Source organism: Pinus tabuliformis, chromosome X, assembly GCF_031772625.1.
Source record: "Pinus tabuliformis cultivar Carrire ecotype Pingquan chromosome X, CPIR1, whole genome shotgun sequence".
NCBI lineage: Eukaryota > Viridiplantae > Streptophyta > Pinopsida > Pinales > Pinaceae > Pinus > Pinus tabuliformis.
The window spans coordinates 1471895253-1471909874 of record NC_142308.1 but is presented as its reverse complement, the minus strand read 5'-3'; positions in this window follow the sequence as shown (position 1 = coordinate 1471909874).

Sequence of the window (14622 nt, the reverse complement as noted above, 5' to 3'; positions counted from 1 at the left end):
AATAGTAATCAATAAAGTGGGTTTGATATATTAATTTTTTTATCTTATCTGTTCTTTTTGGGTAAATTTTAGTATGTATAGGGAAAATGTGTTTTTCATTTTATTTTAATATTTTTAAATGATTTAGAAGCACTACGATTGTGCATGTCTTCTACAGAAACCCTAAGCTTTAATTCATCCTACAATGGTGTCCCCAAAGGGGGCCACTCCCCCTCCTTCTCCTTCTCAGGATGAGGTGACCACCTTTAGCCTTCGAAGCTTTGATTGTTTCTTTAGAAAATCGCCCCAAACGCAAGGATGCACAATCTAAATTTGTTAAGGTGGTTGAAAATATACCCTTGGTAGCTCTCACCAATGGAGAGATCATAACAACTTTAGTTCTTTCACAACGAGCCCTAATTGGAAAGTTTACGAGGATGTGGTCATCTCCTCATTCAATGTAAACCTAGATCAATCAATCATGGAAGCTAAAAATTAAAGGGAACATTCACTTCCATGCCCGCAGTAATGGACTCTTTGCTTTTCTCTTTGAATTTAAGGAGGATAGGGATTTAATATTTAGAAATGGGCCATATTTCTTCAGATCCAGGGGTATCTACCTAAATCACTAATCTCCATATTTCAATCTAGATGAAGTATCTTGACTGGGATCCCTATATGGGTGAAACTCCCCTATCTTCCTCTTTCCATTTAGAGTTGTGATTTTCTTAGAGCAATAGGAAATGAGGTTGGGATGTATCTGGTATATCACTCTCCTCCCATATCTACCCAAGTAACAGAACAACTGGGGCAAACGTGTGATGGGAAGTTACTATGATATGATTCGACTCCCTATTTGTCATTTAAGGGAGTGGAACCAGCGGAACACATCACATAGACCTTCCACATCAGCAACATAACTCCCATGAGCCATGCCAACCACTCAACTAACCAACCCTTGAGACCAACTGAAGTTTTAGTGCATCAAACCCCTGGACACTCCCTTGATATGGATAAGGGTTCATCTGGGAGGCTCCAGAAGCTTCCACAACAAGGGAAAGGGAGCTTCCATGGAATTTTTTCCCTAGTTAAGTGCATGCGACTCTAGGATTTGTGCCACTTTTTCAGGCCCAAACCCTAGTTCACTTCTCAGAACTTAATGACACCTTCATAAATGAATTTACACAACATAACAATGATACATTTTCAAAAACATTGACAAGGACTAGATTGGACCCCTACAAGCCATGACAAGCATTTCGTCAAATATGTCACAAATATGAGATATATAGGTCATAACAACAGAGTTGAGCATAGGGGTCTCATACTTATCTAAGAATCACTAAGAACCATTGATGCCTCAACACATTAGCTGCAATTTCATCTATTAGGCCATAGATACATTGTTCATTCATTTACAAGTAAAATCATGATGAGAGCCATACATAGCCATTGTCATAATACATGTTCATAACCATCATAATAACAACAGAAATATCAAAGAAAAAAAACCATATAATCCACATATAAACCAGTACAATACTCATGAATTAACAAGGAGAAATATCCTCATATTAATGAATGCAATGATTAACCAGGTTTGGGACTTCCACAAACCACCCGACCATAGATTGGTTGAACCAAATATTTCTTTCATCCAATCACCCCTGTTCCATATTCCAAGCATGAATGTGGGATCTCATGGAATAATCCATCAAAACTGAAATAGGGCTTCCAAAGGCCAAACCACCTCAAACCATCAAACAGTGATTCCACCTCATAGTCAGACATCACAAACCATCACGAGATTGGTCTCTAGCCAAGCCTTCCAGGGCTCTAGAGCGTTTGTTCCAACCAAGGCTTCCAGGACTAGTAACTCAACCCATAGTTGTTGCTAGGCTCTAGAGCGTTTGTCCAACCAAGACTCCAAGACTAGTAACTCAACCCACCAAGGGCTCCGGAGCGTTTTTCCAACTAAGACTCCAAGACTAGTAACTCAAACCGCCAAGGGCTCCAGAGGGTTTTTCCAACCAAGGCTCCAAGACTAGTAACTCAACCCAAGTTGTTATAACACTCTAAAGCATTTGTCCAACCAAGGCACCATGAACTAGTACCTCAGTCCACAACTAAATGAACATGAGAACCAACTAGAAAAACAAAAGGAAATGAAACCCCAACACCATGGTTATCCAAGAAATGGAAAGGATAGGCAAATCCATTGTCAATCTAGGCAATCCTCCATGCCAATGACAAATCATAACCAAAAAACCACATGCATATTCCATGCATGCCAAAACTAGTGAGGAAAACATACATGCAACTCGGTAACATCAAGCATGGAGGAGGTCCATTGTGAAGTTCTCACATATTGCTTATCCTATTACGTCATTTCAAAGGAAAGGTAATAAATTTGAATGGATAGAGGAATGTGCATCTAGTTTTGAGCAGTTGAAGCAACTATTGACAAATTGATTTGATTGGAAAAATTAGTTTTGTTGTGCTAAATTCCTTTTCAGAATATATTAAAAGTGCTTAAGGATTCATGAGGTTAATTGCAAGTTTAAAACATGAGTTTTTGAGTGTTTTTATGTAATTTTTATTTGCAAATTATCATAAACAAAAGACTGAACACCAACATATAACATACATAAACATCACCATAAACAATATCACAACAAAACATGATGAAGGAGTTCACCCCTCCTAGGCTACATCTCCTTGGTCCAACTTCCAATGGCTTGGCCCTCTCTATTATGCTAAAAAATGTGAATGCATGTATTTACAATGCTCAGAAAGATTTGAAACGTATTCCAATGACTCTAGAATGCCCAAAAATGCCTGTGTAACCTCTTTCTGCTCCTGATTTGGTAAACAAATGAAGAAGTTAAGGCCTTTCCAAGTTGTTTGTTAATCACACTGCAAATTCCCCAAAATCTAGCACCATCCTACAAATTTTCCCCAAAACGTGCTAATGGAGCGACAATTTCACTGAATTTCAAGCGAAATTGTTGGATGCTTTAAATAGCTTCCTATGCCTTAATTCTGAAAAATTTGGGCCATATGGGGGCCACGTGCATGGGGCTAAGGCCAATGGCTCATCCCTGCCGGTCTAGCCCCCGCTCCCTCTCCATTGGTGGTTGCATGCATGTGATGCGTCTGAGGATTGGCCCTTCCCCGGAATGGAAAGTTCATTAAATTCAAGTATGTGTCACATCCATTATGGTTAAGACCTAATGTTGTAGCATATTGGTGGAGGCTTTGGACTTATGTTGTGAGGTCGCGAGTCTGACCCCCACTACTATTTTTTCCCAGACTTCGACCCAATATTTTGGTGGCCCCCAAGCTGCCATGTGGTGGCCTCTGGCTGGGCCATGTATAAGCCCATGGTTGGCCACCAACCACCCAACCACAAACGTCAAATTAAAATCAATAAGAAAATGTCACTTGTCACAACATGATTCGATGAGCCCGTTGACTAGTCAAAGTGCCACATAGACCTGCACAATTAGTGCCACGTTAGCAGTATAGACTGTTGACTAGGCTGTTAAGTTCTTACAAAAATTTGCCTATTTAGGAAAATGAATAGAAAATGATTCTAGGAGCATACGGTGTCCATTTCATGCGAAAAGAGTTGCGCCAAATTCAGGATGAAGAGCACTACATGTTCGTTCAGGTTCCACATCGATCCGAAAACTTTGAATTTTGATCTATTTTTTAAGCACATGATCATTCCTCCCCACTGGAAGCCTTTTGGACCCCAAAATATCACTTTCAGTTGTCCAACGAGTGAGGATACAGTTCCATCACCTTTCCAATCTCGATCCATTCATCACTGACTTGGAACTTGTGATATACCCGATGCTTGTTGTGCCTTGCTTTGTACTTGCCTTTTCTCTTTTCAAGCTGATCATGCACTATTTGATGTACCATTTGTAGAAATTTCAATGTAGATTAAAACTGGTTATGCAATGTACTAAACCAAAACACTTAGTCTACTTCTACAATCAAACTTGCGGAAGCTTAATAGATTTTGAGCAAGATCAACCATAACACATATAACAGAGAAGAAGATTCAATCTCACATGAAATAGAAGAATACTCTGGGGAAAGCCTCAGCTGAAAGCCCCGCTATCTGTATTATCATACAAGTGGAAATATCTCAGGATTACACAAAACTTTAGCTCTCAATATGTCCAACTCTCAGTACAATCCCTCACTGCTGCTCATAGATAGAATAGACAACACATATGCCTTCCTTCAGTCCTCCAAGCCTCCTATTTCTTTGTGCAGTTTCTCCTGGGTCCTCAAGCTGCAACCTATGTGATTCTCACCTCACACACAACATTGACCTCTGAAATAACTGCGCAATCCTGAAGGAGTTAATTCCTTATGCATAGATGAGTTTCTTTTATAGGAAAATTCCTCCAATTGATAGTACACTTTCCCTTCCTTTAATCTCAACTGGTTCTTTCTCTGAACTAACATGCATGAGTTATTTATGAGAGAATATTCAGTTATCTAGAGAACACTAGTTACATGCATGCATTAACTGGCTGAACTCACAATTAATTCTTCCAACTGTTTGGAACTAATTTAACCTAACTAAACTCAGTTAACTGAGCTAACTAATTACAGCTCAAATACAAGTCATCCTTATCTCCTTAATTAAGAGATAACTTCCTCAATCAAAGGGATAACTGTTGCATGTCTTCACAAAGACTTCATGTTGATTTTCTCCAACTAATTAACTCAAGATGAATTAATTAATTATTTTTCAAACATCTAGTGAGACTATTTTCGAATTTTAATTCAGGGACTAATTAAAATTGGAATATATCTTGAAATGCTATTTATAGCAATGTTATTTTTAGCATTTCTACTTTATCATATCTTGTTGCTATTTTCCACACTGGTACCTGGAATGCTATATATAGCAATGCTATTTATAGCATTTCTTGTTGCTATTTTCAACAGCATTTGTCGTCATTCAATGAACTCATTGGCTTTGTCCATGTTACCATCAATAGAAACATCCTTCTTACCAAGATGATACAACACATTATGATGCAAATGGTAAACAAATTCCTCTACTCGATTCCCTTGACTCAATCTTGAATGTACATCTTGAAAGTATGTATTTTGTTGAACATAACTTTCATGCAAAACAAAATGATGCTTGAGGAAAGTAGTTACACAAACAATAGGCCTAGAAAGTACATCAACAAACTTGTCACTTATACCTTTCTTATTCCTTTTGACCAAATGGAATAGTAGAAGAAAACCCGTCCAATGAAATTTTCATTTTTGCTGCAACTTAATCACTGCACCATTGAAATTTTTTTAATGAAATGAAATGGGCTTACCATGTTGCATAAGGACTGCGCCCATGGCATAGTCGCATACATCAACCTGAAACTCAAATGAATTTTTCAAGCCTAGAAGAGCAAGTATAAAGGCTGAACTGATCTTTTGTTTCAAAGCATCAAATGCCTCTTGTTGTTTGCCTCCCCATTGGAAGACCTTTTGCACAACTACCAAAGAATGCAAATGAGCTACAATAGAATAAAATTTAACAAAAATTTTCCTCCAACATTGGGTTGCTCCCAAAAAACCTCTTATCCAGATGACTATCTTGAGCTTTGACCAATCCGTATTGGCATCTATCTTAGAGAGGTCTAACTTCAGCTCACCTTCTCCAATATCATGGCCCAAGTACATAAAAGAAGTTTTATCCAACTCATACTTTGACATCTTTAATAAAAATGTTCTTGACATACGACATCAAGTATTTTTTTCTCACACATGACATGTTCATAATGAAATTTTCTGAAAATGAAAATGTCATCCAAGTAGACTATCATGTCTAGAAATGGCTTCAATACATCTTTCTTCATATGCATGAAAGTAGTAGGAGCATGGAAAATACCAAAAAGCATAACAAGCCATTCAAACAAACCTTGCTTGGTTTTGAATGTCGTCTTCCATATGTCTCCTTCAACAACTCTACTTTGATGATAGCCACTCCTTGAGTCCCATTTAATGAAATGCTTTCCATTCTTCTTGGGCACCAAAACAATAGGTGCACCACATGGTGAAGGAGATGGTCAAATGATCCTTTTGTTCAACAACCCTTGGATTTGCTTTGTTATTTCTGCACTTTCCCTTCTTGACATCCGATGCATGTCAATGTTAGGAAGAAGACACTTTTGTTGCAATGGTATTTCATGTTGGATTCTCCTCTTGGGAGGAAATCCCTTTGCTTTCTAAAACACCTCATCATCATGGTTAACTACATCAACCAAATCAGTTTTCAATTTTTAATTACAACCATCAAACACTTCATAATTAACATCAACATTGGGTTTGATCATAAGAAGCATTAAATTCTTGCTTGAATTCACTAGTCTTTTAATTTTCCCTACATTAACTAATGAAAAATTTAATTTCTTGCGATGAGCTCACACAATATACTCCACACCATCTTTGAATAAGTGGTACTTGTTTTTTTTTTTTTTTTTTTCACGTAGAAAAAAGTCGTAATTTCCATTAGTCAATAGAAAGTTACATTCTGTAGATGTAATAACATATGCCAAGTGAGGCCATCTTCCTCTCTGATCAGTATCATAGTTTATACATAGTGTAGCCACCATGTATATTCAGCCATGTATATTCAGCACTAAAATGAAAAACCAAAAAAATATACTTGTCTTTTTCCTCCACGCAGGGAGATCCAAGTTCTGTAAATACCATTTATAATTCCTGTCATTTACTGTTTTAAGCTCCGCGCATGTACAGCAGAGCAATAAAACCCAAAAATACTTGTAAATGTTTCGGCCTGTGTCGACCGTGAGTAACCAAGTCTGTAAATATGCCATATTTAAATATATAAAACCGTGTTGCAGCAAAAACTATGGTGGTCATGAGTACCGTATAAGAGAAAACCAAAAAAACTGAATATGTGGGATGGTGCCATTCTACTGTAGATTTTCTCTTTGAGCTCGTAGGTCTATAAAAGGCCTATGATAATGGCGGTAGATGGTCCCATCCATTTCTTCCTCAACTAGCCATTCTTCCTCTTGCCTTTGCGCTGCTTGCTTGGACAGTTGGTCTGCCCTTGAGTTGCGCTCCCTGTATATGTGTTTACAATCAAATTTTTCAAAAACAGCTGTTAGCCTGTGAGTTTCCTCCAGAAGATGACTCAAAGAAAAAACATTGCAATTAGATTTTCTGTTGAGCCAATTACAGACTATTTGAGAATCTCCAAATAATTGTAATTTTGTGCATTGTTTTTCAAGTGCAAAATGGATCAGGTTCATGGCTGTGGAGAGCTCAGCGAAATTGTTTGTGCCTCTTCCCAAGAACATCTGTAGTTTGAAACAGTGGGCCTCCCGGAGGTAGAGAAGCGCGCCCCCTCCACAGCCTATGGCTTGTGCTGAGCCATCAAAATAGGCCCAGGGGTAGGATTTATCAATGAGCTCTGGGGTGATGGTTCGGGGCGGGGCCGGTGGGGGATCATCAGGGAGGAGAGCATAATCTGCCATGATGTGTGCTCTGATGGTAGGCCAGGATGGGGATTTTTGGTCAAAAATGGAGCGATTTCTCGCCATCCAGATAGACCAGCACACGAGGAGGGGGATGTTCCTTGCCTTGCCCGAGTGGTGTTCTAACCAGTGCATCCAGGCTTCCATGATGGTTTGCCCTTGCCATCTGTGGGGGGAGGGGAGAAAAGAGGCGATAAGGGTCCATTGCTCCATAACCACAGGGCAATTTAAAAAAAGATGTTCTGTATCTTCGTCGCTGTTTCTACATAAGTGGCACCAAAAGGGTCCGTGGAAAGACCTTTTCTTCAGATTTGATCCAGTAGGAATTTTATTGAATAGGATGGCCCACATTAACATGCGAGTCCTGGGGGCTGCTTTGAGCTGCCAGATGGCCTTCCACCACTGCTGTGTATTTTCAGGCTGGTGATGTTGCATAAGCTGCAGGTACCCTTCCTTCGGAGTGTATGAACCATTTTTTGCATGAGCCCATACCAACACATCATCCTCCTTTGTAATCCTGATGTGTGCTTGGTTTAGAGCATCAATGTAGTTCTCCCATTCTGTCCTCCACTGTTCTGGGATGTGTAGGTCTAGAGCTGACTTCCAGGCTTGTTGGAAAAGGCTAGAATTTTGATTGTCAGCTATTTGTGCAATGTGAGTGATGCCCTGTTCCGTCAGATGTTCCCTTAATTGTTCTGTAAGCTGATGGGTATTGCCACATCCAATCCAAGGGTCGATCCCTAAGCGGACTGTGTTCCCTTGATGTATTCACCAAGTTAGGCCCTCCCGAATGAGGGGGAGGGATGTGATGACCGCTTTCCAGATGTTAGAGTGTCTTCCCTGTTCCCTTTGTTCCCTGCGGATCCAGCTGTGAATACTCTCCAGGGCTATATATTTTTCCTCTACGACCCTTTTCCAAAGACTGTTGGTTGTAAGCAACTGCCAACCTAGCTTTGCTGCCAGAGCTTTTGAGAAGAGATCTAGTCTTTTAATGCCCCATCCTCCCCATTTTTTTGGCCTCGCTATCGAATCCCATTTGACCCATGCAAAGAGGTTCCCTTGTTTATTCCCCTTCCATAGAAAACTACAACATATCCTTTGTAGTCGATTTAAGATTCCTCTGGGAATCCATGCCAGCGACATCCAATACACTGGTGTAGCCTCCAGGATAGCTTTTATGAGGGTAAGTCTCCCAGCCCTGGTAAGATATCTGTTGTACCATACATATAATCTTTTCTCCACCTTAGCTATGAGCTAGGTCCAGTCCGCAATTTTATATCCCCCATGTTTTACCCGGAAGCCCAGGTATTTTAGTCCTGCCTCCATCTGGTGAATTTGGAAGGGGAAGCGGTTTACCATGAAGCTGATCTCATTGGCAGAACAACCAGTAGCAGTGAGAGTAGATTTTTGGATGTTTATGATCATACCTGTGGCCTTCTGGAAGAGGTCAAATACATGTCGTAAGGCAGAGGAGTCGGCCAAACTACCATTTAAGAAGATAAGCACATCGTCCACAAACAACAGATGTGTGAGAGAACAGTTCTCGGTGATTTTGATCCCTTTTATCCTTCCCCTTCTGTGTTCTGTTGCAATCAATCTGCTAAGCCCTTCCATGATGAGAAGAAAAAGTAGGGGGGATAAGGGACATCCTTGGCGAAGGCCTCTTTCAGCAGTAAAGAAAGGGGTGGGGGACCCATTGAGGAGGACACTGTACGACACCTCTGAGATACAGCTCATTATCCATTTGATGAAGATGAATGGGAATCCCAGGTGGGTGAGAAGCATACGGATATAGAGCAGGTTTACCCTATCAAAGGCTTTGGATAGGTCAACTTTTAGGATCATGCCTTTCAAGCGCTTAACATGCATCGAGTGAAGAAGTTCCTGAGCAGTGCCAATAGCTTCATGAATCTGGCGGCGATGAAGAAAAGCAAATTGTTCCGGGGATATGTGGGCCGAGAGGATGGGCTTGAGTCTGTTGGCCAGAATTTTGGCCAAGATCTTATAGAGACAGTTGCAGAGCGAGATAGGCCGAAAGTCATTATAGGAGGTAGGCTTATCAGATTTTGGGATCAGGGCAATGAAAGTGGATTTGATGGCCGGGGTAATGCCAGAGTGGCTGCACTGTTTGATTACTTTGAGGAGGTCCGGACCGATTTGCTCAAAGAAAGCTAAGTAGAACTCAATGGGCCAGCCATCAGGACCCGGGCTTTTGTCCCTCTGAAATCCCCTCATTGTAGCTTCCATCTCCTCCATAGTGATTTCTCTAGTGAGCTCAGCTGCATCCTCTTCATCCACAAATCTGGGGAAAAGCTCAGCTACTCTCATGATTTCTAGCAAGTTTGCTTCTCTTGGGGCTTTATATATATTCCTGAAGTGAGAGGAGGCTAGGAAAGCAAGTTCCCTAGATTTGTTGATCCTTTGGCCCTGTTCATCTTGCAGTTCCCAGATGGTATTGATCGCTTTCCGACCATTGGCGAAGCGATGAAAATTTTTTGTGTTCTCATCCCCTTCTTTTAGCCATATAGCTCTGCTTCTTAATCTCCAACTAGCTTCACGGTCTCTTAGGATTTGTGTTCTCTGGTGGATGAGGCCTTCATAAGTAGATTTTTGTTCCGGGGAGATGAAGGTACCCACTGATTGGGATTCTAGATCAGCAATCGCTTGTTCAGCTAGAGAGATTGTCTGATCATCTTGTAGTCTCTTCTGGTGCGCCCATTTCCTGGAAAGAACCTTGATTTCAGTGAGGTTCCTTATAAAGCAGGGGACCGGGTCAGCATCATCTGGCAAAGGATGTGATTTCCAATAATCTGATATAAGAGTTATATATCCAGGATCCCGAAGCCAGGTAGAGTTGAACTTGTAAGGGGCCTTATTGTTCAGAAGCCTTGCTCCAACTTCAAAGTATATCAGCCGGTGGTCCGATATCCCCCCGCTTCCCACCCATTGCCTGGATCGGGGATGATTGCAGTGGAAAGCCTCCTTTATTATAAAACGATCCAGTCTTCTAGCTAGGCTGTATTCCCCAACTCTATTATTCTTCCATGTATACTGAATCTTTGCCGATGGAATGTCTATCCAGTGGTGGTCCTCCAGCAGGTGCTCAAAGAAGTCCGATAGCGGGTCAATCTGCCCCAGATGTCCCCAAGATTCTGCATGACCCTTAGAGAAATTCAAATCTCCCCCAAGGATTGTGTTCTCGGCTAGAAGGAGAGGGGAAGTGAAAAGCTTGCTCCAAAATTGCTCCCTGTTTGTGCAGGGCCCATAAACATTAAGGATTCGAAGATCCTCCTCTAGTTCCATTGAGTAGACATCTGCCCCCAGGTAACCCCAACCACCCCAGATGTTCTTCAGATTGATGGAAGTGTTTTTGAAACCGATGGCTAATCCCCCCGATCGTCCGGAGACATCTAAGGCGGAAAATGACCAGCCTGGCAGCCATGAGCCCAGAATGGATGTAGACAAGTCTGCTTTGCATAAAGTTTCTTGTAGGAAAATGATATCTACCGGATCCGAAAATAAGAGTCGCTTCAGGGCCAGTTTTTTCTCAGGGCTGGCCAGCCCTCTGCAGTTGAAGGATATAATTTTCATGGAGGGGGGTGGGGGAGGGTAGCCGATGCTCTAAGTGCCCTGTCGATGGTTTGTTGTTTGCCCTGGATGACATCAACCCAGCTTGATCCTTTGCCTTTTTTAATTTTGGGGGTCGGCCTCTGCCTTGCTTAGGTGAGAGGAGATAAGGCTCCACAGTCAGCCCAACAGCGTCCGCTTCCAGGCGCTTTGAGGACGAGCGGGTGGCGTACCTCGGTGAGGAGTTAACCGAGGGGGAGGGCGAGGAGGAAGGGAGGGAGGGAAAGGAAGGGAGGGAGCAGGGGGATAGGAAACCCGAAGGTTGGGGGATAGGACAGGTAGGGTAGAACGATCGGGAGGGGGGTTGAGACAGACTGGAGGCCTTGACCAGGTCAAGGGCAGAGGGGGAAGAAGGGGGGGGGATCTTGATAGGGTGTAGTGAGGGGAGGGGGTGTGTAAAATTCAACAAATGTATATGCGAAGCAGAAACATTTGAGGGGAGAGACGTACCCGATGAGAAAACAGCTCCTTTTGCAGTCTTTGAACGCGTCATTGGGGGAGATGGAGGCCGAGCCGGGTTCCCTCCTTGCTTCCTATGCCGAGGAGCCGATGGAGCTTCCACCGTGTCTGAAGTAATGTTGTGCTCTGCTCGGGGCGCCACCGCAGCCTGGGGATCAGGCAAGACCATAGTTGCCGGGGCATCCTGCGGAGTGGGGGACTGCTGTGCCTTTTGAAGAAGGGGGCAGTCTTTGTAGAGATGTCCCACCTGATGGCACCTTCTGCATCAATATGGGATGCCCTCGTAGTCCAATTTCTGCTTCCTAGTGGATGTTTTCCACTAAATGTTGATGTGTTCGTGCAGGCCTCCTCTGGTATCAAGATGGACCAGTATCTGGGCATATGCCATCATCCCCGTCTGAATGTATGTCTTATCCGACTCCATGAAGGTACCCAGAGTGTTCCCAATTCTTCTGAATATGTCCTCGGACCAGTATTGTTGAGGCAGTCCTGGAAGTCTGACCCAAATCGGCCCGATTCCAATCTGTTCCGTCTTTGGGTCAAAGAGAGGCGACCAACGTTTGAGGAGGACCGGAGCTTTTTCATAATGCCAGAAAGAAGATAGTACCCAACTGGTATGATCCGCCCTTGCAAATCTCAGAGCAAACCATCCTCTGACGAAAGTCTGGATGGAGGGGATCTCCGCCAGATATTTGCCCCAGATCTCCGATGCCCATGTCTTCAATTTGTCTGCGGAGATATGTCGACCCCTAATGCGGCCCACGAGTACTCTGTCTGCTAGATCCATAGCATCTCCCCACTGAATGTCTTCTTCAAGTCTAAGGAAGACGTCCTCAGACCTCGATTTGTAACAGCGCTGCTTCTTCAGGGGTCGGGAGGACATGCGTCTAGGGTTTTCTGTAGCCCCAGGAGTCGCCTGCGGGGGATCAGGGAGAGGGGTAGGGTTCGCGCTGGGAGGGGGAAAAACTTCCGGGAGAGGAGGGATGGGGTGGTAGCTCCCAGAAGAAGCCGGGGGGGGAGGGGGAGGGTTTGATGCAGAGGGGACGGAAACCTCCTGAGGCCCAGAGAGCGGAGGGAGGTTGTCGGGGAGGCCCGGCTGAAAGGGGGGACCAGCGACCGGAGGCGAGGGATGAAGACAGTCTGCAAGGAAACCGAGGGTGGCCGGTGAGGGCGCTGAGAAATTGGTCCAGGAGGAGGGTTCGCCAGGGTGCAAAGACGCCGGGATGGACAGCTCAGTCGATAGGGATGGGTCTTCAAAACTAGCTGTAAGATTATCACTGTATATACCTCTGGAGGTCGAGAAGGTAGAGCGCCAGATGGAGCTTTCAGCCAGCGGGGACTCCGAAAAATCTACCTCGTCGATGTCCATTTCGACTGCCGCTTGTAACGTCCTCGGAAACTGATAACCGTCTAGGGTCGACTCTGGCCGTAGTGGAGGTCCGTTAGGAGAGGCGCAGAAGGTAATGGGATCACCGCCAGGTCGCCGCAGCAGGATCTGTCGAGTGCTGTCGGCTGAGCAGGGAGCCCCAGATGCGGACGTGCAGGTGAACCCGTGACCAGGTAAAAACCCAAACAGGTAAAAACCCTAAACTGCGAGGTAAAAAGAGAGGGTAAAACCTAATGGGAGGATGCAGAATAAAAGTAATGCGCGGCTCAGCGGGTTGGAGGGGTCGATAAAGAGAAAGGATGGTAACGGGGTGCTACAGGGTCGTTTCCGGCCTGTTAGCCCCATTCACTCATAGCCCCGTAACAACATGTTGCAGAGCCGTACCAGTCCAGTCCTCATCCTGAGTCAGACCTGGTACTTGTTTTCATGACGATAGAATATTGATTTTCTATCATAGAGGTAAGGACTACCCAAAACAATTCCTGAAATATCAAGTGGTACAACATCTAATTCAACTTCGTCAATGAAGTTTGCTGTGATTGCAAACCGAAGAATACATTTTCTTGTAACCTGTAAGTTTGTATCCTTGCATATCTAACCCAATCAATATGGATTGGGATGTAAAATGGTTTCAAGATTAAGTTTCTTGACTAAATCATCAGATATCAAGTTCGTTGGAGACCCACTATCAAATAATGTGTCAATTTTTGTATGTTTTGATATTACCCTCACATGAAATAATTCAATCCTTATTTCTTCATTTGGAATACTAGTGTGACAATTTGATATACTAGTTCTAGCAATGGATTCTTTTCCTTTTATACCCATGGCTGTAATTTTAGTTTCATCACCCGAATCGGATCCCAAATCCTCTTGAATGATGGTAGTTGTCTTTTCTCTTCCTTTGTTGTTGAATTTCTTAGGCCTCATCTTAGGATCAAGCTTCAAACAATTAGCTTCATCGTGAACCTCTTTGGAACAATTTTTACATACTGTTTTCTCTCCTTCCTTTTTAATGGATGCATTTTTCTTTCCTTTGAAACCCTTTTCTTTTTCTTTACCCTTAAATGGCTTTTTACTACCCTCTTCTGGAATATTTTTTCCTCTTGCCTCAAGATGAGTGGCTTGCACACACACCTCATCTAGATTATTGGGATTAAACATAAGTATAGTATGTCTAAGGTAACTGTGTAAACCCCCTATGTACTTCAGCAACATGTCTTGTGATTGTAAATCTACACCTAACATTAGAGACATTTTTCTAAATTCTTGGGTGTAATCTTGCACATTTTGACCTTTAAGCAATCTAAAGTTCTGCCAATTCATGATGGCTTTTTGCATATATGATATAGGGTAGAATTGTCTTTTAATTGCAACAATGAAATCAGACCAAGAAATTGAGATCTTACCCTTTTTTATTATCTCTTCTTTTGTCTTTGATTCCCGCCATACTAGTGTTGCACCCTCCAGCCTCAAGGAAGCTAACTGAATATTTATTCCATCCTCTTGAAGGTTTTGAATTCCGCAATAGAGCTCCAACTAACAAACCCAATTATCAAGCATCTATGCATTCACTTCACCATTATACATGGACAATTCAAATTTAACATCAAGTTTTAACAGGGGTGA